This window comes from Arachis ipaensis, chromosome B05, assembly GCF_000816755.2.
Source record: "Arachis ipaensis cultivar K30076 chromosome B05, Araip1.1, whole genome shotgun sequence".
Taxonomy (NCBI): Eukaryota; Viridiplantae; Streptophyta; class Magnoliopsida; order Fabales; family Fabaceae; genus Arachis; species Arachis ipaensis.
Window position 1 is genome coordinate 117,719,054 of NC_029789.2, and position 9,916 is coordinate 117,728,969.

Sequence of the window (9,916 nt, forward strand, 5' to 3'; positions counted from 1 at the left end):
CTTTCGTACAAAAGTTTTGTTTGTCACTTAAGCAAACCCAATAAAAATAAATAACCGAAGTATTCAAACCTCGGGTCGTCTTCTCAAGGAACTGCAGGGAGGTGTTCTTATTATTAGTTATGGAAAATAGTATTTTTGGGTTTTAAAAGGTTTGAACAAGGGAAATAAATTGCAGGAATTAATAAATTAATAACTAATAAAACTCTTGGCAAGGTATGAAAATTTGGAAGTCCTATCCTAGTTATCCTTATCGATGGTGATGAGAATTGAGTTTTAATCCCACTTAGTTAACCTTTACTAAAGTAAAGGAAAGTCAAGTGGACTAATTAGTTTGATCCTCAAGTCCTAGCCAACTCCTAAGAAAGGAATAGAGTTATCGGAATTCAATTCAATTAGCAAAAATAACAATTATCAATCACAATGATTTTGATAACTCAAGAGTCTCTAATTAATCAATTAAAGCCAAGAATATAAAAAGCTAAATAAGAATCATAAATCTGAAATACCTCAGTTTATATTAAATAAAGAATCAATCTAAACATAAAGAGTTCATAAACTAAATTGAGAAAATAAGTAAAAGAAACATTGAACCTGGAACTCAAAAGAAATTGTAAGTTTAAATAATAAGAAATCCTAATCCTAAATCCTAAGAGAGAAAGGAGAGCCTCTTTCTCTCTAAAACTACATCTAAATTATGAAAAGTGAATTATTATGAATGTATGTTGTATGATGAATGGATGCATTCTCCCACTTTATAGCCTCTAATTTGTGTGTTCCAGGACAAAAACTGGGTCAAAAACATCCCAGAAATTGCTCCCAGCGATTTCTAGTACGTACAGGTTGCGGCAAAGTGACGCGGAAGCGTCGTCCACGCGTTTGCGTGGGTTGAATTTCGCAGATGCGACGCGTGCGCGTCATCCACGCGTCTGCATCGCCTAAATTCGGGGCAGCTATGACAAATTATATATTGTTGCGAAGCCCCGGATGTTAGCTTTCCAACGCAACTGGAACCGCATCATTTGGACCTCTGTAGCTCAAGTTATGGTTGATTTAGTACGAGAGGGTTAGGCTGGACCGCTTAGCAATTTCTTCAACTTCTTGTATTCCTTCCACTTTTGCATGCTTCCTTTCCATCCTCCGAGTCATTCCTGCCCTGTAATCTCTGAAATCACTTAACGCACTTATCAAGGCATCGAATGGTAATAAGAGAAGATTAATATTAGCAAATATAAGGCCAAAGAAGCATGTTTTCAATCATAGCACAAAATCAGGAAGGAGAATGTAAAACATGCATTTTGTATGAACAAGTGTATGAAAGATTGATAAAATCCACTCAATTGAACATAAGATAAACCATAAAATAGTGGTTTATCAGCAGTCTTTGGAATATCCTCCTCCTTCACCCTTATTTGGTGATAACCTAACCTCAAATCGATCTTCGAGAACACTCTAGCTCCTTGCAACTAATCCATTAAGTCATCGATCCTCGACAATGGGTACTTGCTCTTCACCATCATCTTGTTCAACTATCGTGGGTCCATACAAAGTCGCATTCCTCCGTCTTTCTTTTTTACCAATAAAACTGGTGCTCCCACGGAAACACACTCAGTCGAATGAACCTCTTATTCAGAAATTTTTTCAACTGAGTTTTAAGTTCAGCCAGCTCTATCGAAGCCATCCTATACAGCGCAATTGAAACTGGACCTAGTTCCGGTACCAAGTCTATCACAAATTCAATTTTCCTTTGATGTGAGAATTAAGAAATATCTTCAAGAAACACTTTGGAAAACTCCTTAACTACGAAAATTTGGTCTAACCTCTGCTCATTGCCTAACGCATTCACGGCTAAAAGAATATAACTTTGACATTCTTCCTTACTATAGTTCACTATCACAGAGTTCAAATAGTAGCCCTTAGCTACAATTGATCCTCTTTCTCCTTCCGACATAAACCGAATCAATTGCTCAAAGCAATCCAACAACACACGATTCTTTGACAACCAATCAAATCCCAAAATATCTACAACCCAAACAATGGCCAGGAAATGAAGTCATGAATAAAGAGTCTATCCTCTATCTGGAAAAGTATCTGCCTACAACGTAACCTCGTTACAACTGTTTGGGACAGGATATGTAAAATCCACAAAATTAGTAAATAATTAGCCAGTAAATTAATTATTAATCTAAGAAATTAGAAAATAGAATTTTATAATTTAATAAGGTAGAGCTAATTAAAATAAAAAATTTTGACACTAATTGTAAAAATTTCGGCCCAATTGGGCCGAACGGACTGAATTGGACCCGTATTGGGTCAAAGGCCCAACCTAACTTAATGAAGCAAAATAGCTTCAGCTCTCTCTTCCTCTCTCATTATGAAACACGCTTGAAATACTTTGGGGGAGGAGAAGGAAAATCTCAAACCCTTGATTTCGGTGTTTAGGTTCGAATTAACTTGCGGGTATTATCAGGTTTAGCTCACTTGAGCTGTGGAATAGGTAAGCACCCTCAAACCCTTGGTATATATATTGAATTAGTGAACTCCATTTTGACTATAGTGGTAATTATGATAATAGATTGAAATTGATTGTTGGATGGAGTCGATTTGAAAATTTGGAAGCTTGATATCAATATTTAGAGGTTGGGTTTCATTGGTGAGGGGCCACAAATATAATTTCTGCAAAATAGGATAGTCATGCGTGCGCATGACACCCGCGTATGCATAAATGCTGAATTTGCATTGTCGCGTACGCAAACATTCAGGCAGCAAGATTTTCTCGCGTACAGGTGCCATCTGCCGCGTACGCGCTTCTTCAAAATGCGTGTGCATGAGTACTAGACAGAGCTATTTTCTCGCATATGCATGGCCTCTGTATAGGCATAAATGTGGATTTTTCCAAAAAAAAGCTACTAAGTGCAGAAAATTCAGTTTTTACACACAACTTCAAATGCGTATAACTTTTTCGTTAAATATTATTTTTCATCCGTTCTTCGAACAACATAAACTACACAGACTAAATTTTCATTCAAGATAAGTTTCAATAATATTTGGGTTCCAAAAACTAAGTTATGCCCCGTTGAATTTTGTCAAAAACAAGTTTTTTGCCAAATTAGCAAAGTCCTCTAGTTTTTAAAATACTCAAACCAAATCACAATTTTACCATACCAAATCAATACCAATACACTCTTCAATCATTTCTCAAGTATTCAAACACCTAAATCATTCAACTCTCACCTTATCTACTCATTCAACAATTTCTATTCCAACTGAAATCACATCAATACTCATCAATTTTCTATACATCGTCATCAACACCAACATTTATCATTCACAATTCCAACAATTATCAATTTTTCACATTCAATTGTATCACAATCACCCGAGTTTACCCAGTCATGGTCTCTGGCCCAAATTTTACCAATTCTCATTCAATTAATCATATATCACATTATCATCAATCATCATTAAACTCCATATCATCATTCATAAATAACCATTTCCAAAAATTCTCAATTTCAAATATAATCCCACCAACACTCATCAAGCATCAACAAGCTTCATCTCATCATACCAAACTCAATCATATACATCAATCTCCATTCACGCATCATACATATTCAATTAACCAATGCAAATAATTCAAACCTATTTTAGGGTCAACTAGTCTAAGTTTCACACAACATTATATATTAACTAAAGGAAACCGAAACCATACCTTGGCCAATTTCTTACCAAGAACAAAACACCAAAAGCCTTTTCTACAAGATTTTCAATCTTCCAAGCCAAAATCAACAAGTCCCAGCCGCAATATATCAATCCCAAGCACTCAAATTCTTCAATTCAACTCCAATCAACATACATTCTCAATCTAATACCATACAAGTTCAAAAATTAACACTAGGGCTCTTATTATTCAACTAAACACAAGGGTTTAGTGATACTTTACCTTGTCCAATAAATCTTGAGGTGAAACCCACTAATATCCAAGCTAGATTATACCTAAACAACAAAATCACAAAGAATCTCAATACCCAAAAACTATTTTCGAGTATGACATAGGGCAGAGGAATGGATCTAGAAACTCGAGTTTCTTATCAACTTTGTTCAGTTAAAATCAAAGAGCTCAACGAGACGAACGCATGGCAGCAAATGGCACACCAATCAGAGCTCTAGACACAATATATAATCAAAAGAAGATGAAAGTGAATAGTGCTCTCTCTAAGGTTCTTCCTTTTCAATCTCAGCTGCTCCCTCCCTCTCTAGTGCTGAAATGAGGCTAAACTTATATATGTTGGGTTTGGGCCCAACTTGGGCTCGATCCAATCGGTTTGCATTTTTAGCTCGTTTGGCCAATCCCGGGCCAAAACATTTAAAATAAGTGTTCAATTTTCTATTCTAAATATTTCTCTAAGTATTTCTGCCAGTTTTTATTTTCTCATGCGCAGTTTTTATTCACTCGAAAAAATCCGCTGAATCCAAGTCTCACCTTTAAATTTTCAAATTAATATTTTTAAATTTTCTAACCTATTCTGGACAATTAAATTATTATTTTATATTCAATTAAATGGCTAAATAAATTTTTGGTTCTTACACTTAGGGTGTATAACATTTTCTCTTCCCAACTTCATCCTAATTCCTGGGATTTCTTAGAGATTTTCCAGCTTTTTTGTCAAGAACTCGACGTTCCTCCTTCACTGAAGGTCTTCTATTACCTCTTCTTTCTCACCAAATCTTTTAGCTCCAAAAAATAAGGCTGGATCTCTTTTCGAGCTATTCAGGGGAGGAAAATCTTTTCTATTTTTGATGATTTCTTTCATGATTTTAAAAATTACATCTTCAGGATTTGTGCTATTGAGGGTGTCTGACCTTTCTTTCTGAGTGAGAGAGATGAACCCATTTTCCTTTGTATTGGAAGAAGAGCCCTGTAATATTGAAATATAACTTGGATGATCTAGAAGAGGTCGAAGAGAGTGCAATAGCTTTATTCCAGGAGTGTTGGGGCTGAGCTCCTTATCTAGATACCAAGAGATTTTTAGGAAACCCAAGCCAATTTCAATCAGAGCTAGGTAGCCTTCCCTTAATTTTTGTAGATACTTTTTTGTTTGATTATTTCATAGATGACTAATGTAACCTATCTTTCACGTCATCCAGAAAAGATGACTCCTAAAGTTGTTATGAAAACTCTTCGAATAGCTAGAAACAATGTTGTTACCCGAAATATACAACTAAAAGAGGCCGGTGAATCTGCTGATATTTTCTCTCCTTCTAAGTTAGACTCGGGTGCCTCAGTTTCTATAAAAATTATTTCTAATCTGACTCCCCAACCAACCCCTCCTCCCTCTAGCTCGATAAAACAAATAGCTCTTACTCCACCTTCTAAAATGTCGAGCTAAACTTTAAAAAGCGTAAGACTTTAAAACTGGGGGGTATTTATGAGTAGAGCTTTAATGCCATTGCTTAGAGTGAGGAACACATCCTTTCCCATAGTTTATTTAATATGGATGATGTTTCTATAAAGATTGAAGAACTGGAGATTGATGGTTTAGAAGTTATAGTAAACTCTCGTTGCAAGTATAGTTACTAAACTAAGCAATCAACCTTTCTTACAAATATTTTGGTTGTCACAAGTAACAAATCCCTTTAAAATTGATAACCGAAGTATTTAAACCTCGGATAGTCTTCTCAAGGAACTGCAGAAAAGTATGTTCTTATTATTGGTTATGAAGATTGTAAATTGGGGTCTTTGAAAATAAGGAATGAGTAATTTTAAATGGCAAATAAAATAAATAAATAACTGTAAAATAAACTCTTGGCAAGGTATAAGAAATTGAAAGTCCTATCCTAGTTATCCTTATCAATGGTGATGAGAATTGAGTCTTAATCCCACTTAGTTAACCTTTACTAAAGCAAAGGAAGGTCAAGTGACTAATTAGTTTGATCTTCAGATACTAGTTAATTCCTAATAAAGGATTGGGATTATTGAAGTTCAATTCAATTAGCAAAGATAACAATTATCAATCATGTTGAGTTTGATAACTCATGAGTTATTGATTTCTTAACCAAGACCAAAAAGGGGAAAAAGTAAATCTGTTGGAATAAAAATGTCTTCAGATTGGAAATAACAATAATGTGAATAAAAGAAAGTAATCATAAACTGAAATACCTCAAATATCATTAATTAAGAGAATTATCTGTAACATAGAAGAATTCATAAATTAAATTAAGAGAATAATTAAAAAGAAATATTGAACCTGATGAAAAGAGATAATCTTGAAAGCAAAAGAAATCCTAATTCTAAATCCTAAAAGAGAGAGGAGAGGACCTCTCTCTTAAAACTACATCTAAATCATCAAAAGTAACTAATTGGAAACTCTCCTTTTAATGGATGCATTTCCCCACTTCATAACTTCTTATCTGTGCCTTCTGGACTTGGATTTGGGCCAAAAAGGGCTTCAGAAATCGCTGGGAGTATTTTTTGTAATTTTTGGTGCGTGGCCTCTGTCACGTGTCCGCGTGGGTCACGCGGTCGTGTCAATTGGAGTTTTCCTTGTCATGCGTTCGCTTCGGTCAAGCGCCCGCGTCATCTGCGTTTTGCTCGTGGCGCGTGATCGTATTATTCACGCATTCACGTCGCTGCCTTTTTGTGCTAGGCCTGCGGCCACGTCGTCCATGCGTTCGCGTCGCTGCCAGCTTCTTCAAAAACTCCGTTTTGTGCTTTCCTTCCATTTTTGTATATTTTCTTTCTATTCTTTAAGTCATTCCTGCCTTAGAAGATCTGAAACTACTCAACACACAAATCACGGCATCGAATGGTAATAAAAGGATAATTAAAATAATTGTTTTTAAAGCATAGGAAATATGTTTTTCACATATATCACATAATAAGGAAGGAAAAGTAAAACCATGCAATTAACATGAATAAGTGAGTGAAGGATTGAATAAATTACTTAAATTAGGCACAAAATATATCATAAAATATGGGTTTATCAACCTCCCCACACTTAAACAATAGCATGTCCTCATGCTAAATCCAAGATAAAAAGTAAGGTAAGGTTGAAGTGGTGGAATCTCATGCAATGCAATCTATTCTAAATGAAACTACCTAAATGAATCACGCAATTCTAATTGTTATTCACTTGTATATAAAACTTACATGTAGTTAAATTAATTCACATTCTCAAGGAATCATATATGCATAGCCAAACCTTAGATAATGAATAAGCACGTTTACAATTGAGATGGGAAAGAAAAATATTTTACAAACTTGCAAGACAATTAACAATTTAAGCAGAGATATATGTTGATGAGCTATTGAACCCTCACTGGATTTTGTGTTTACTCTCTAGTCACTCAGTGTTTATTGGGTTAATCACTCTATTCTTCTTTTTATCCTTACTTTCTATGACTTTGTTCTTCATCTAACCAATCAACAATTATAGAATACAGACATACAAAAATCATGAGGTCTTTTCCAAGGTTGTAATGGGGCCAAGGTAAAGGTAAGGGTATATGTATAAGGCTAAGTGAGCTAATAAGTGAATCCTTGATTAGTCTAAGATCTCACCTAACATACATATTTTGTAATTCAAAGGTTTCTTTACCTATTTAACCAAATTTTTTTTTCACTTTTTATGTTACATGCTCATGCCTTAATTTTAATTTTGTCCCATGTGCATTGCTTTATTTTGCATTTGGGGAATTCTTTTGTATCCCCTTTATTCAAATACTGAAAAATAATTTTTTTTAATGCACATGGTAATTTAATTGCTTTGATTTCACATGAGCATGCTTTCCAAAATTTTATTTTGAAATATTTTTATTCTTTTTAACTTTCTACCTTTGTTTCTATCATCCATGTTCCCATAAGGTTCCCCACACTTAAACAATTACACAATTTCTATCTTAAGCTAACCAAGGATTCAACTTGGAATTTTTATTTTGTTTTTCTGCTTAAGGCTAGTAATGTGGTTTATAGAACAGGAGGGGTTTTAAAGGCTCAAGGGGGCTAACAAGGGTGATGTAAAAGTTAGGCTAATTTGGGATAAGTGAGCTAGAATCAAACAATGGCTTCAATCACTTTCTTGGTATGTATCTATATTCTACAATCAGACATATAGATTAAAACAAAGTAAAGAACACCAGAATAAAAAGAAGGACGAAACACATAGGAATAAAATATTATGGTTTAAATGTAACCATACAATTAAGCTCAAAACTCACAGGCTGTGTGTTCTCTAGCTCAAAAATCATATATCAGTTATGTATGTCATGCAAGTAAAAATTAAGAGTTCCCATTATTCTCAATGTAAATCTTAGGGTGGCTTTAAAATTTTAGTGTTTCTCCTTGATGAAATGTTGTTAACTAACTAACATGTAATGCTATATACACAAGGTGTGGATTGCTTTTATTATGTTAAAGTCTCTAGTTTACTTCCTTTTTATTTTCAAATTAAACCAAACTTATCATATGCTAAAAGGGGTAAACTATACTAATTAATCCACATATTCTATAACTAATAAGTTAGAATTGTAAACTAAACTAACTAGCTAAAATATGAACTAAAGTGCAACATGCAGAAAATAGAGTAGAAATACATGAAAAGAGCAATGTATAAGTACTAAAAATAAAAATAAAGAAAAAAATACAGAAAAATAGCAAAATAGAATAAAAAGAGTCTGTAGTGGTTCACCAAGAAAAATATGCCAGAGATGGCGACCTCCCCAAACTTAAAATAAAGCATCGTCCTCGATGCTCACTCAAGCAGGGTGTGAAGGAGTGTCATCACTGGAAGGATGTGTAGATGGAGTCTCTGCGGTGGTGGTCTGAGGATCTGCCTGCTGCAGAGGAGGTGCTGACTGGATAGGAACCTCTGGGTCTGCAGCCTGAATCTGATACGGGGCCTCCTGCTGGGGTGCAGCCTGCTCCGGGCCTGCCTGCTCAGCCTCTCTCTATGGATGGGTCTCTGCCTCGTGATCATCCGTCTCCTCTTCAGATGGCTCTGATGATGTGTCAGGCTCGGAGGGGATGTTGCCGTCAGATCAGATCAGCAGCTTTAGGTGCTCATAGCGTCGCTTGCTGCGACGCTCAGATCTCTCATATCGGCGCCGGTTGTGGCGCTCCATCTGGTCTAGCTACTGAAACAGGCGGTGTACGAGGTGATAAACGGGCTCTGAGGCAGGTGGAGGTGCAGTGGTGGTAGCTGGGGTAGCTGTAGATGAAGAAGGTTCGGCGGAAGGTGCGGCTGTCTCATCAGTAGCAGTGAGGAATGGAGGTCTGTAGTTCAAAGCCAGAAAGTTCCTGCTGTGAGGGATAATCTTCTTGCATTCTGCAGCAGGTGGCTTCTCATCAGCATCCTCCCAAGGCACGTCAGCTCGACGGCCGAGCTGGGTAATCAGATATGGGAAGGGGAGAGTGCCTCAGACGTGGACCCTGGCCATGTAGTACCGGATGAAACGTGGCAGGTACAGGTCCTTACCCTTCATCTCACACCAGAGGAGGGTGATCATAGCGGCAGGTAGCTCAGTCTCGTGAGTACTCGGCATAACAAAGTTGCTCAGGATCTGGTGCTAGAGCCGAGCCTCATCATTTAAGTATATCCGCTTGATTTCCTTAGGCATGGTGGTGTTCTGACCCATGACCCAGGGAACAGTCGGGTCAAGAGCTATCCTTGCCTTGACCGCATCCCAGTCAAACTTCATGAAGCGCATGTCCTCCTCAGCCTTTTGGTAACCATCAAGCTGATCGGATTTAGGCTGAAGCTACAGAATGTTCTCAATGGCCTCTTCAGTGACCAGTATCTGCTTCCCTCTTAGGTTCACCGCATCTAGGGAAGTTTTGAAGTAATTGCAGTAAAACTCTCTTACCCAAGAAGCATTGACCTCTGTCAGGTTTCTCTCCAGGAAGAACCAGCCTCTTTGT